The following is a 14329-nucleotide window of genomic DNA, read 5'->3' on the forward strand; positions in this document are numbered from 1 at the left end:
AATGAAAAAGGACTGGAATCCCCCGGAACGATCGATGCCGGGGGGGGGATCCAACATTATTCACTTGTTTCTGATGACACCGCAATATTCCACCATTTACAAAAACATAGGAAGGAAACTTTGTAACAAGAAAGAAGTGATCACAGAATCTCCAGACTCAAAGTGGAAACTTTTTTTTTCCTTTTTAGTTTGAGTCAACATGGAGAGATTGGAAGTGCGGGTCGATCTTTTACCATGGTGTGGGTTAGCGGGTCGTTCTTTTACCATGGTGTGAGTTAGCGGGTCGATCTTTTACCATGGTGTGAGTTAGCGGGTCGATCTTTTACCATGGTGTGAGTTAGCGGGTTGTTCTTTTACCATGGTGTGAGTTAGCGGGTCGTTCTTTTACCATGGTGTGAGTTAGCGGGTCGATCTTTTACCATGGTGTGGGTTAGCGGGTCGTTCTTTTACCATGGTGTGGGTTAGCGGGTCGTTCTTTTACCATGATGTGGGTTAGCGGGTCGTTCTTTTACATTGGTGTGGGTTAGCGGGTCGTCCTTTTACCATGATGTGGGTTAACGGGTCGTTCTTTTACCATGATGTGGGTTAGCGGGTCGTTCTTTTACCATGATGTGGGTTAGCGGGTCGTTCTTTTACCATGGTGTGGGTTAGCGGGTCGTTCTTTTACCATGATGTGGGTTAGCGGGTCGTTCTTTTACCATGATGTGGGTTAGCGGGTCGTTCTTTTACCATGATGTGGGTTAGCGGGTCGTTCTTTTACCATGATGTGGGTTAGCGGGTCCTTCTTTTACCATGATGTGGGTTAGCGGGTCCTTCTTTTACCATGATGTGGGTTAGCGGGTCGTTCTTTTACCATGGTGTGGGTTAGCGGGTCGTTCTTTTACCATGATGTGGGTTAGCGGGTCGTTCTTTTACCATGATGTGGGTTAGCGGGTTGTTCTTTTACCATGATCTGGGTTAGCGGGTTGTTCTTTTACCATGATCTGGGTTAGCGGGTCGTTCTTTTACCATGATCTGGGTTAGCGGGTTATTCTTTTACCATGATGTGGGTTAGCGGGTCATTCTTTTACTATGATCTGGCTTTGCGGGTCGTTCTTTTACCATGGTGGGATCAGACTGGCATGGTGGGATCGGACTGGCATGGTGGGATCAGACTGGCATGGTGGGATCAGAAACATGGTGGGATGGTGGGATTAGAGGCATGGTGGGATCAGACTGGCATGGTGGGATCAGAGGCATGGTGGGATCAGAGGCATGGTGGGTTCAGACTGGCATGGTGGGATCAGAGGGATGGTGGGATCAGAGGCAAGGATGGGATCAGAGGCCAGGATGGGATCAGACTGGCATGGTGGGATCAGACTGGCATGGTGGGATCAGAGGCATGGTGGGATCAGAGGCATGGTGGGATCAGAGGCATGGTGGGATCAGAGGCATGGTGGGATCAGAGGGATGGTGGGATCAGAGGCATGGTAGGATCAGAGGCATGGTGGGATCAGAGGCATGGTGAGATCAGAGGGATGGTGGGATCAGAGGCAAGGATGGGATCAGACTGGCATGGTGGGATCAGAAGCATGGTGGGATCAGGCAGAGGGGTGATGGTAGTGGAAGGATGGAATCAGTGACACCGGCACTCACCTGCTATTAGTGTCAGTCGATTCCTTCTCCTCCATGCTGCTAAGTGTGTTTTCCCCCTTCCGGTGCCTCCAGTGAAGCCTCTCCTGATGTTGGGTCTCCTCGAACTCCTCCCCCTGCACTGTACTGGCTTTTAGCTCATCAGCTGACTTTCTGCTTCAGTGAAGGGGAGGGGTCTCTATCCACCATGCAGGCTCTGTCTCTGTGTTTCTCCCGGAGAGGCAGAGCATTGCAAGTAGCGACAGATGTCATCATCAAAAATCGGTTCGGCCGACTTGCAGCATCGGTGCAGCATCAGGAATGTCTGAATCCCGATGCACCGATGCTGCGATTATATTCAACACCCCTACTCTGATGGGGGCTCTCACGGAGAGGTAAGGGGGTCTGATAGGGACCAAAATGCAAGGGAAGACCCATTATTTTATACAACTGATTTTTTTTCCCCAATCCACAAATATTTGTAAAATTTACTATATGGCCCCTGCACTGAAAGGTTTGGAGACCCCTGATCTAGATAGATTTGCACTAGATATTTCAGACAGATATAAAACAAGCTCAACTTGCAATATTGTATCATAGAACGGGAAGAAGAATTAATACAGAGAGAATAAAATATTACAAGATAAAATATAAAAACATAAATATAAAGATTACCATTATTTAGTCAGGATACAATTAAATGTAAAATTATTTGTTACAATATATATTTACAAACAGCAAAATGTAAAACTACTTGTTACTGTATATATTTACAAATAACAAAATGTAAAACTAATCCTTACAATATATATATTTACAAATACCAAAAGGCAAAGTCCTCAAGCTGGCAATAAGCAGACAATAAAGAAGTAATTGTTCTCAGTATTGTATTTTACCTTTCAGTTGTTTTGTCTTTTTTTTTTTTTTTTTGGCTGCACTATATTTTATAGAATCAATATCTATACAGGTATAGTGCCACATCTCGATATTGTGCATAATTTAGAGGAATTGAAAAAAAATTGAATTTAAAGGCACATACACCAATCAGTTCCTTAAAAATGCCATAATTTATTAATAAACAATAATAAAAGATTCCATACAAAATGTCCGTTAGGAAAAAAAAAAAAAAAAAAAAAAAAAAAAAATTATATATATATATATATATATATATATATATATATATATATATATATATATATAAAACATTCATCAGCAAGTATGTTTTAATATGAACAAATGCTCTATTAATTAAACTGTGTTTATTACAAAGTATCTATGATGTTTTTGAAATTCATTGTGTATATGTGTGTATTTTTCTCCTGAAGAAGCAACCAAGTCACGAAACCTGCACCTGAAGATATTTCATGAAATATAGAAGTCTTCTGCAACTGATCCTGCTCATTCTCGCTCTGTGTAACCCACCCTTCTATGTGTATGAACACGTTGTACCCGGTTGTGTCATTACGTATTTGTTTTGTGATTGGCTAAAACTGGTTATCTGTCAGAGAAGGCACCCAATCACAAAACAGGTTGTAGACCTTCTATCAAGTGAATTATAAAAAGGTACAGAGGTGGATATGAACCAGTTTTGAGAGACAATGCTGAATGAAAAAAAAAAAAAAAGAATTACATTATTGGCACCTTTTATTCTTTTAAAGGAAGTGTGTACAGAGAGGGATATGTATGTTTTCATCTGATAATAGTATAACTGGTGTGACTCATTTACATTGTAACAAACATAGGCATTCAGATATATCAGCTTCATGTAAAGTTGTCGCCTACCTTTGGCAGAGTCATTATGGGGGATCCTGATTGGTCACTTTAAAACTGAGAATCTGGAGATTTCTCCCTGCAAAAAAAATGGATCCTTAGGGAGATCAGCACAAAAGTGCAATAGAGACATTGTAATTTATTGGGCTGTTTATATCGATATATCAGTCATAAAAATACCTGCATGTCATAGGAAAAGCAGACACTCCAAGATTTGTTTAGGACATTTTAATAGTTAAAAAGAGAACTTTTCTTTGCTTGCATATTCTGAGGGGGACGTATTGGGTATACATCAGGTATGTTACTAACACTACCTTGGAAATGGATGCATATCTGGTTCAAATCCAGCTATCTAGAAACAAAGGATCTGTCTGTGTTTCCATCCTGCCAAACCTTTGCTGTGCAGCCTGCTTGCTGCAACACATGTCAGCTTTGTACTCCACTGCTGCAAGTGGTGCACAAACTTCCCATAGAAATCAATAGAGATTGCAGTGTGCATGCATATTTATGAAGTGGACTTTCAGTCAACATACAAGTCTGCATTAATAAATTCCTGACCAGCCAAAGTATCGCTTTTAAGAAAAGCTCCATCATTCATAATTTAAAAGCCAACCTTCACCCGCAGTCAGTGACTCTGCCTGGGCTGAGATGATGTCATCAGTCTGCTGCAGCCAAGAGGATGCATTCCCTAAGTCTCCTCTCCCCTAGTGATCTGACTACTACCAGGTAGCAAATCAACATTGTAATTTTGTAGTTAGTCACAAGGTGAGAGGCTACAACATTGTAACTTTGTAGAGAGTCACAAGGTGAGAGGCTGCAACATTGTAACTTTGTATCCAGTCACAAGGTGAGAGGATACAACATTGTAACTTTGTAGAGAGTCACAAGGTGAGAGGCTACAACATTGTAACTTTGTAGAGAGTCACAAGGTGAGAGGCTACAACATTGTAACTTTGTAGAGAGTCACAAGGTGAGAGGCTGCAACATTGTAACTTTGTAGAGTCACAAGGTGAGAGGCTGCAACATTGTAACTTTGTATCCAGTCACAAGGTGAGAGGCTGCAACATTGTAACTTTGTAGAGAGTCACAAGGTGAGAGGCTGCAACATTGTAACTTTGTAGAGAGTCACAAGGTGAGAGGATACAACATTGTAACTTTGTAGAGTCACAAGGTGAGAGGCTAAAACATTGTAACTTTGTAGAGAGTCACAAGGTGAGAGGCTACAACATTGTAACTTTTTAGAGAGTCACAAGGTGAGAGGCTGCAACATTGTAACTTTGTAGAGAGTCACAAGGTGAGAGGCTGCAACATTGTAACTTTGTAGAGAGTCACAAGGTGAGAGGATACAACATTGTAACTTTGTAGAGGGTCACAAGGTGAGAGGATACAACATTGTAACTTTGTAGAGTCACAAGGGGAGAGGCTGCAACATTGTAACTTTGTAGAGAGTCACAAGGTGAGAGGCTGCAACATTGTAACTTTGTAGAGAGTCACAAGGTGAGAGGCTGCAACATTGTAACTTTGTAGAGAGTCACAAGGTGAGAGGCTAAAACATTGTAACTTTGTAGAGTCACAAGGTGAGAGGCTGCAACATTGTAAATTTGTAGAGTCACAAGGTGAGAGGCTGCAACATTGTAACTTTGTAGAGAGTCACAAGGTGAGAGGCTGCAACATTGTAACTTTGTAGAGAGTCACAAGGTGAGAGGCTGCAACATTGTAACTTTGTAGAGAGTCACAAGGTGAGAGGCTGCAACATTGTAACTTTGTAGAGAGTCACAAGGTGAGAGGCTGCAACATTGTAACTTTGTAGAGAGTCACAAGGTGAGAGGCTGCAACATTGTAACTTTGTAGAGAGTCACAAGGTGAGAGGCTACAACATTGTAACTTTTTAGAGAGTCACAAGGTGAGAGGCTGCAACATTGTAACTTTTTAGAGAGTCACAAGGTGAGAGGATACAACATTGTAACTTTTTAGAGAGTCACAAGGTGAGAGGCTGCAACATTGTAACTTTGTAGAGAGTCACAAGGTGAGAGGCTGCAACATTGTAACTTTGTAGAGGGTCACAAGGTGAGAGGATACAACATTGTAACTTTGTAGAGTCACAAGGTGAGAGGCTGCAACATAGTAAATTTGTAGAGTCACAAGGTGAAAGGCTGCAACATTGTAACTTTGTAGAGAGTCACAAGGTGAGAGGCTGCAACATTGTAACTTTGTAGAGAGTCACAAGGTGAGAGGCTGCAACATTGTAACTTTGTAGAGGGTCACAAGGTGAGAGGATACAACATTGTAACTTTGTAGAGTCACAAGGTGAGAGGCTGCAACATTGTAACTTTGTAGGGAGTCACAAGGTGAGAGGCTGCAACATTGTAACTTTGTAGGGAGTCACAAGGTGAGAGGCTGCAACATTGTAACTTTGTAGAGAGACACAAGGTGAGAGGCTGCAACATTGTAACTTTGTAGGGAGTCACAAGGCGAGAGGCTACAACATTGTAACTTTGTAGGGAGTCACAAGGTGAGAGGCTGCAACATTGTAACTTTGTAGAGAGTCACAAGGTGAGAGGCTGCAACATTGTAACTTTGTAGAGAGTCACAAGGTGAGAGGCTGCAACATTGTAACTTTGTAGAGAGACACAAGGTGAGAGGCTGCAACATTGTAACTTTGTAGGGAGTCACAAGGCGAGAGGCTACAACATTGTAACTTTGTAGGGAGTCACAAGGTGAGAGGCTGCAACATTGTAACTTTGTAGAGAGTCACAAGGTGAGAGGCTGCAACATTGTAACTTTGTAGAGAGTCACAAGGTGAGAGGCTAAAACATTGTAACTTTGTAGAGTCACAAGGTGAGAGGCTGCAACATTGTAAATTTGTAGAGTCACAAGGTGAGAGGCTGCAACATTGTAACTTTGTAGAGAGTCACAAGGTGAGAGGCTGCAACATTGTAACTTTGTAGAGAGTCACAAGGTGAGAGGCTGCAACATTGTAACTTTGTAGAGAGTCACAAGGTGAGAGGCTGCAACATTGTAACTTTGTAGAGAGTCACAAGGTGAGAGGCTGCAACATTGTAACTTTGTAGAGAGTCACAAGGTGAGAGGCTACAACATTGTAACTTTTTAGAGAGTCACAAGGTGAGAGGCTGCAACATTGTAACTTTTTAGAGAGTCACAAGGTGAGAGGCTGCAACATTGTAACTTTGTAGAGAGTCACAAGGTGAGAGGCTGCAACATTGTAACTTTGTATCCAGTCACAAGGTGAGAGGATACAACATTGTAACTTTGTAGAGAGTCACAAGGTGAGAGGCTACAACATTGTAACTTTGTAGAGAGTCACAAGGTGAGAGGCTACAACATTGTAACTTTGTAGAGAGTCACAAGGTGAGAGGCTGCAACATTGTAACTTTGTAGAGTCACAAGGTGAGAGGCTGCAACATTGTAACTTTGTATCCAGTCACAAGGTGAGAGGCTGCAACATTGTAACTTTGTAGAGAGTCACAAGGTGAGAGGCTGCGACATTGTAACTTTGTAGAGAGTCACAAGGTGAGAGGATACAACATTGTAACTTTGTAGAGTCACAAGGTGAGAGGCTAAAACATTGTAACTTTGTAGAGAGTCACAAGGTGAGAGGCTACAACATTGTAACTTTTTAGAGAGTCACAAGGTGAGAGGCTGCAACATTGTAACTTTGTAGAGAGTCACAAGGTGAGAGGCTGCAACATTGTAACTTTGTAGAGAGTCACAAGGTGAGAGGATACAACATTGTAACTTTGTAGAGTCACAAGGTGAGAGGCTGCAACATTGTAACTTTGTAGAGGGTCACAAGGTGAGAGGATACAACATTGTAACTTTGTAGAGTCACAAGGGGAGAGGCTGCAACATTGTAACTTTGTAGAGAGTCACAAGGTGAGAGGCTGCAACATTGTAACTTTGTAGAGAGTCACAAGGTGAGAGGCTGCAACATTGTAACTTTGTAGAGAGTCACAAGGTGAGAGGCTAAAACATTGTAACTTTGTAGAGTCACAAGGTGAGAGGCTGCAACATTGTAAATTTGTAGAGTCACAAGGTGAGAGGCTGCAACATTGTAACTTTGTAGAGAGTCACAAGGTGAGAGGCTGCAACATTGTAACTTTGTAGAGAGTCACAAGGTGAGAGGCTGCAACATTGTAACTTTGTAGAGAGTCACAAGGTGAGAGGCTGCAACATTGTAACTTTGTAGAGAGTCACAAGGTGAGAGGCTGCAACATTGTAACTTTGTAGAGAGTCACAAGGTGAGAGGCTGCAACATTGTAACTTTGTAGAGAGTCACAAGGTGAGAGGCTACAACATTGTAACTTTTTAGAGAGTCACAAGGTGAGAGGCTGCAACATTGTAACTTTTTAGAGAGTCACAAGGTGAGAGGATACAACATTGTAACTTTTTAGAGAGTCACAAGGTGAGAGGCTGCAACATTGTAACTTTGTAGAGAGTCACAAGGTGAGAGGCTGCAACATTGTAACTTTGTAGAGGGTCACAAGGTGAGAGGATACAACATTGTAACTTTGTAGAGTCACAAGGTGAGAGGCTGCAACATAGTAAATTTGTAGAGTCACAAGGTGAAAGGCTGCAACATTGTAACTTTGTAGAGAGTCACAAGGTGAGAGGCTGCAACATTGTAACTTTGTAGAGAGTCACAAGGTGAGAGGCTGCAACATTGTAACTTTGTAGAGGGTCACAAGGTGAGAGGATACAACATTGTAACTTTGTAGAGTCACAAGGTGAGAGGCTGCAACATTGTAACTTTGTAGGGAGTCACAAGGTGAGAGGCTGCAACATTGTAACTTTGTAGGGAGTCACAAGGTGAGAGGCTGCAACATTGTAACTTTGTAGAGAGACACAAGGTGAGAGGCTGCAACATTGTAACTTTGTAGGGAGTCACAAGGCGAGAGGCTACAACATTGTAACTTTGTAGGGAGTCACAAGGTGAGAGGCTGCAACATTGTAACTTTGTAGAGAGTCACAAGGTGAGAGGCTGCAACATTGTAACTTTGTAGAGAGTCACAAGGTGAGAGGCTGCAACATTGTAACTTTGTAGAGAGTCACAAGGTGAGAGGCTAAAACATTGTAACTTTGTAGAGTCACAAGGTGAGAGGCTGCAACATTGTAAATTTGTAGAGTCACAAGGTGAGAGGCTGCAACATTGTAACTTTGTAGAGAGTCACAAGGTGAGAGGCTGCAACATTGTAACTTTGTAGAGAGTCACAAGGTGAGAGGCTGCAACATTGTAACTTTGTAGAGAGTCACAAGGTGAGAGGCTGCAACATTGTAACTTTGTAGAGAGTCACAAGGTGAGAGGCTGCAACATTGTAACTTTGTAGAGAGTCACAAGGTGAGAGGCTACAACATTGTAACTTTTTAGAGAGTCACAAGGTGAGAGGCTGCAACATTGTAACTTTTTAGAGAGTCACAAGGTGAGAGGCTGCAACATTGTAACTTTGTAGAGAGTCACAAGGTGAGAGGCTGCAACATTGTAACTTTGTAGAGGGTCACAAGGTGAGAGGATACAACATTGTAACTTTGTAGAGTCACAAGGTGAGAGGCTGCAACATTGTAACTTTGTAGGGAGTCACAAGGTGAGAGGCTGCAACATTGTAACTTTGTAGAGAGACACAAGGTGAGAGGCTGCAACATTGTAACTTTGTAGGGAGTCACAAGGCGAGAGGCTACAACATTGTAACTTTGTAGGGAGTCACAAGGTGAGAGGCTGCAACATTGTAACTTTGTAGAGAGTCACAAGGTGAGAGGCTGCAACATTGTAACTTTGTAGAGAGACACAAGGTGAGAGGCTGCAACATTGTAACTTTGTAGGGAGTCACAAGGTGAGAGGCTGCAACATTGTAACTTTGTAGGGAGTCACAAGGTGAGAGGCTGCAACATTGTAACTTTGTAGGGAGTCACAAGGTGAGAGGCTGCAACATTGTAACTTTGTAGTAAATCACAAGGTGAGAGGCTGCAACATTGTAACTTTGTAGTAAATCACAAGGTGAGCGTCTGCAACATTGTAACTTTGTAGCAGGTAACATTGTTAGAGAAGGAACTGATCTGTGTCAGAAATTTGTGCACACAGCCACCAGGATTTACATGATTGTGTCATCTCTAAGTCGGCATCTCAGTCCAAGAAGCAGATGGGCTTTCACAGGTAAATGACAGTGTAAAGTATGTTAAACACATCTATAATATTATGGTAAGATATTTGTTGAAATTAATGGTCTGCTGAAAGGATATCCCTGAGGGCTGGCAACATACAGTACAATAATCATCACATTTAGGTCCCGCATTCTATACACAATGGAGTTGCGGGTCTCCGGGGTTGTTCTAATAAACACTCCCCCGACCTAACTGTCATTATTCTGACAAAGTCTCCCCCAGCGGCCTCCATGTTCATTGTGAGTCCAGACCAAAGGGAACAAGTCAAGTGTCACATCGGGACACAATTAGAGGAGCTGCAGAGTAAACATCACAAGGTTAAACGGGAACGGTAAATCATAGAAAGTGTTGAAGAGAACAGTCCAATAATCACTTGTGGAAGAAAAATTGTCCTGATCCTCCGAGGGGGATTCAGAGCCGCTACAGAGATCAGCGCCATTTACACTGGAGTAATCACTGAGCGCTTTTATCTTCTACCACTGTCAATACCTGACTACAATACAGAACATAGGACTATGCACAAGAAAACGAAGATTATATCATGTATTGGGGTGATACAGAGCTAGATCTATCCAATGGCTCTGATTACAGTGCCTTGAAAAAGTATTCATACCCCTTGAAATTTTCCACATTTTGTCATGTTACAACCAAAAACCTAAATGTATTTTATTGGGATTTTATGTGATAGACCAACACAAAGTGGCACATACAGTATCTCCTAAAAGTGAGTACACCCCTCAGTCACATTTTTGTAAATCTTTTCTTCTATCTTTTCATGTGACAACACTGAAGAAATGACACTTGTCTACAATGTAAAGTAGTGAGTGTACAGCTTGTATAACAGTGTAAATTTGCTGTCCCCTCAAAATAACTCAACACACAGCCATTAATGTCTAAACCACTGGCAAAAAAAGTCAGTACACCCCTAAGTGAAAATGTCCAAATTGGGCCCAAAGTGTCAATATTTTGTGTGCCCACCATTATTTTTCAGCACTGCTTTAACCCTCTTGGCCATGGAGTTCACCAGAGCTTCACAGGTTGTCCCTGGAGTCCTCTTCTCCTCCTCCATGACGACATCACGGAGCTGGTGGATGTTAGAGACCTTGCGCTCCTCCACCTTCCGTTTGAGGATGTCCCACAGATGATCAATAGGGTTTAGGTCTGGAGACATGCTTGGCCAGTCCATCACCTTTACCCTCAGATTCTTAACAAGGCAGTGGTGGTCTTGGAGGGGTGTTTGAGGGCGTTATCATGTTAGAATACTGCCCTGTGGCCCAGTCTCTGAAGGGAGGGGATCAGGCTCTGCTTCAGTATGTCACAGTACATGTTGGCATTCATGGTTCCCTCAATGATCTGTAGCTCCCCAGTGCCGGCAGCACTCAGCCCCAGACCATGACACTCCCACCACCATGCTTGACTGTAGACAAGACACACTTGTCTTTGTCCTCCTCACCTGGTTGCCGCCACACACGCTTGTCACCATCTGAATCAAATAAGTTTATCTTGGTCTCATCAGACCACAGGACATGGTTCCAATAATCCATGTCCTTAGTCTGCTTGTCTTCAGCAAACTGTTTGCAGGCTTTCTTGTGCATCATCTTTAGAAAAGGCTTCCTTCTGGGACGACAGCCATGCAGACCAATTTGATGCAGTGTGCGGCGTATGGTCTGAGCACTGACAGGCTGACCCCCCCACCCCTACAACCTCGGCAGCAATGCTGGCAGCACTCATACGTCTATTTCCCAAAGACAACCTCTGGATATGACGCTGAGCACGTGACCTCAACTTCTTTGGTCGACCATGGAGAGGCCTGTTCTGGGTGGAACCTGTCCTGTTATACCGCTGTATGGTCTTGGCCACCATGCTGCAGCTCAGTTTCAGGGTCTTGGCAATCTTCTTATAGCCTAGGCCATCTTTATGTAGAGCAACAACTATTTTTTTTTAGATCCTCAGAGACTTCTTTGCCATGAGGTGCCATGTTAAACTTCCAGTGACCAGTATGAGAGAGTGAGAGCGATGACACCAAATTTAACACACCTGCTCCCCATTCACACCTGAGACCTTGTAACACTAACGAGTCACATGACACCGGGGAGGGAAAATGGCTAATAGGGCCCAATTTGGACATTTTCACTTAGGGGTGTACTGACTTTTGTTGCCAGCGGTTTAGACATAATGGCTGTGTGTTGAGTTATTTTGAGGGGACAGCAAATTTACACTGTTATACAAGCTGTACACTCACTACTTTACATTGTAGCAAAGTATCATTTCTTCAGTGTTGTCACATGAAAAGATAGAAGAAAAGATTTACAAAAATGTGACTGAGGGGTGTACTCACTTTTGTGAGATTCTGTAAATGTATAATTATAATAGTGTGTAACTGTGGGGGGACATTAGAATGTAAGCTCCTCTGGTACAGAGACTGATGTGACCGGCTCAGGGTTCTCTGTATAGCACTGTGGTATATGTCAGAGCTATACAGCAGGCAAAATAATGATTTGATCCCCTGCAGATTGTGTAAGTTTGCCCACTTACAAATAAATGAAGAGTCTATAATTTTTATCATAAGTGTATTTTATATGATGGAGACAGAATATCAACCAAAAATCCAGAAAAAACCCGATACAAATGTTCTAAATTGAGTTGCAGTTCAGTGAGAATTTTTTTTTTCCCAAGGAAAACCTGACTTAGTAGTTGGTGGAGAAACCCTTGTTGGCGATCACAGAGGTCAGACGTTTCTTGTAGTTGGTGACCAGGTTTGCACACATCTCAGGAGGGATTTTGGTCCATTCTTCTTTAAGCTCGGTTCACACCTAAACCGTCCACGGATTGCACAGGAACGCTGTGTGTCCCTGTTCTCCATTTCAGTGATGAATCAGGGCCAAATCTTTGCCTGAATTTGACCCTGAAACAGAGCCAAAGATGCACAGCGTTTCTGTGCAGTGCTCTCCGCAGCCGCCCCGGAGATAAGTGAAGCAGCTCCATAGGGAGTCGGTCACATTCTCCTGCTATGTGAATTGGATGCGGTGAAACCTGCATCTAATTCGCATAGGTGTGAACCCAGCCTTACAGATCGTCTCTAAATCCTTAAGGTTTCTTGGCTGTCTCTTGGCAACTGGAAGTTTCAGCTCCCTCCATAAATTTTCTATAGGATTAAGGTCTGGAGACTGGCTGGGCCACTCCATGACCTTAATGTGCTTTTTCTTGAGCCATTCCTTTGCTGCCTTGGCGGTATGTTTTGGGTCATTGTCATGCTGGAAGACCCGTCCACGACCCATCTTCAGTGTTCTGACTGAGGGAAGAAGGTTCTCATTCAAGATTTTACAATACATGGCCCCGTCCATTGGCCCCTCAATGCGACAAAGTCGGTCTGTACCTTTAGCAGAGAAACCCCAAAGCATCATGTTTCCACCTCCATGCTTGACTGTAGAGATGGTGTCTTAGGGTCATAGTCAGCATTTTTCTTCCTCCAAACTTGCGAGTCGAGTTAATGCCAAAGACCTCAATTTTGTCTCATCTGACCACAGCAATTTCTCCCAATCCTTCTCTGAATCATTCATATGTTCATTGGCAGACTTCAGATGGGCCTGTACATATGCCTTCTTGAGGAGGGGAACCTTGTGGGTGCTGCGGGATTTCAATACATGGCAGCGGTTTGTTTGGTAACTGCCTTGAGATCATTCACAAGCCCGTGTAGTTCTGGGCTGATCCCTCACTTTTCTCATGATCATCCTTACCCTTCAAGGCCAAATCTTGCATGGAGCTCCAAACCGAGGGTGATTAATGGTTATTTTGGATTTCTTCCATTTGCGAATTGTCTCCTTCTCACCAAGCTGGTATGCTGATGGTCTTGTAGCCCATTTCAGCCTTGTGCAGGTCTACAATCTTGTCCCTGACGTCCTCTGACAGCTCTTTGGTCTTGCCCATGATGGTGAGGTTGGAATAGAAGAAAGAGATCCTGTGGACAGGTGTCTTTTATACACATAATGAGTTGTCGTTAGGAGAATTGACCGGACTAATCTGTGTACCACATGAGCACCTATTGTAGCCAGTCTGTGGGAGCCACAATTATTGTTGGTTGGTAGGGGATCAAATAGTTATTTTACTCCTTGAACTTCAACTCAGTTTATAGAATTTGTATTGTGTGTTTTTCTGGATTTTTGGTTGATTTTCTGTCTCTATCATAAAAAATACACCTATGATAAAAATTATAGACCCTTCATTTCTTTGTAAGTGGTCAAACTTACACAATCTGCAGGAGATCAAATTATTATTTTTCCCCCACTGTATAAATGTATAATAATAATGTGTGACTGTGGGGGGGACATTAGAGCGTAAGCTCTTCTGGTACAAAGACTGATGTGACTGGCTCAGTGTACTCTGTACAGCACTGCGGTATATGTCAGAGCTATATAAATAAGGTAAAAATCAGTAAAATGTATGTACGTACACAAGTGTGTCTAATTTCTCCTCCCTCTCAAACAAACAAGGATAAGTAAACATTATTCATCGCAGCCCTTTATTGATGTATCCCCTATGAGCCAGAAAAAATATGGCCACAGTCTGAAAGACAAGGCTTTCGAGGAGAATTTGTGTTGCACTCATAAAAGTCTGGATCATAAATCAGGCCTTTTCCAGGGACATGCATAGTATTTTTTTGAGAGGGGGAGACACACTGACCCTTGAAGTATGAGATTCAGGATGAGGAGGAGGTCTCTGGGGGTCAGGGGGTCAGACTCTGCCGGGGAAATAGTTTTGTTTTGGGAGTACCTTC

Source organism: Aquarana catesbeiana, linkage group LG12, assembly GCF_042186555.1.
Source record: "Aquarana catesbeiana isolate 2022-GZ linkage group LG12, ASM4218655v1, whole genome shotgun sequence".
Taxonomy (NCBI): domain Eukaryota; kingdom Metazoa; phylum Chordata; class Amphibia; order Anura; family Ranidae; genus Aquarana; species Aquarana catesbeiana.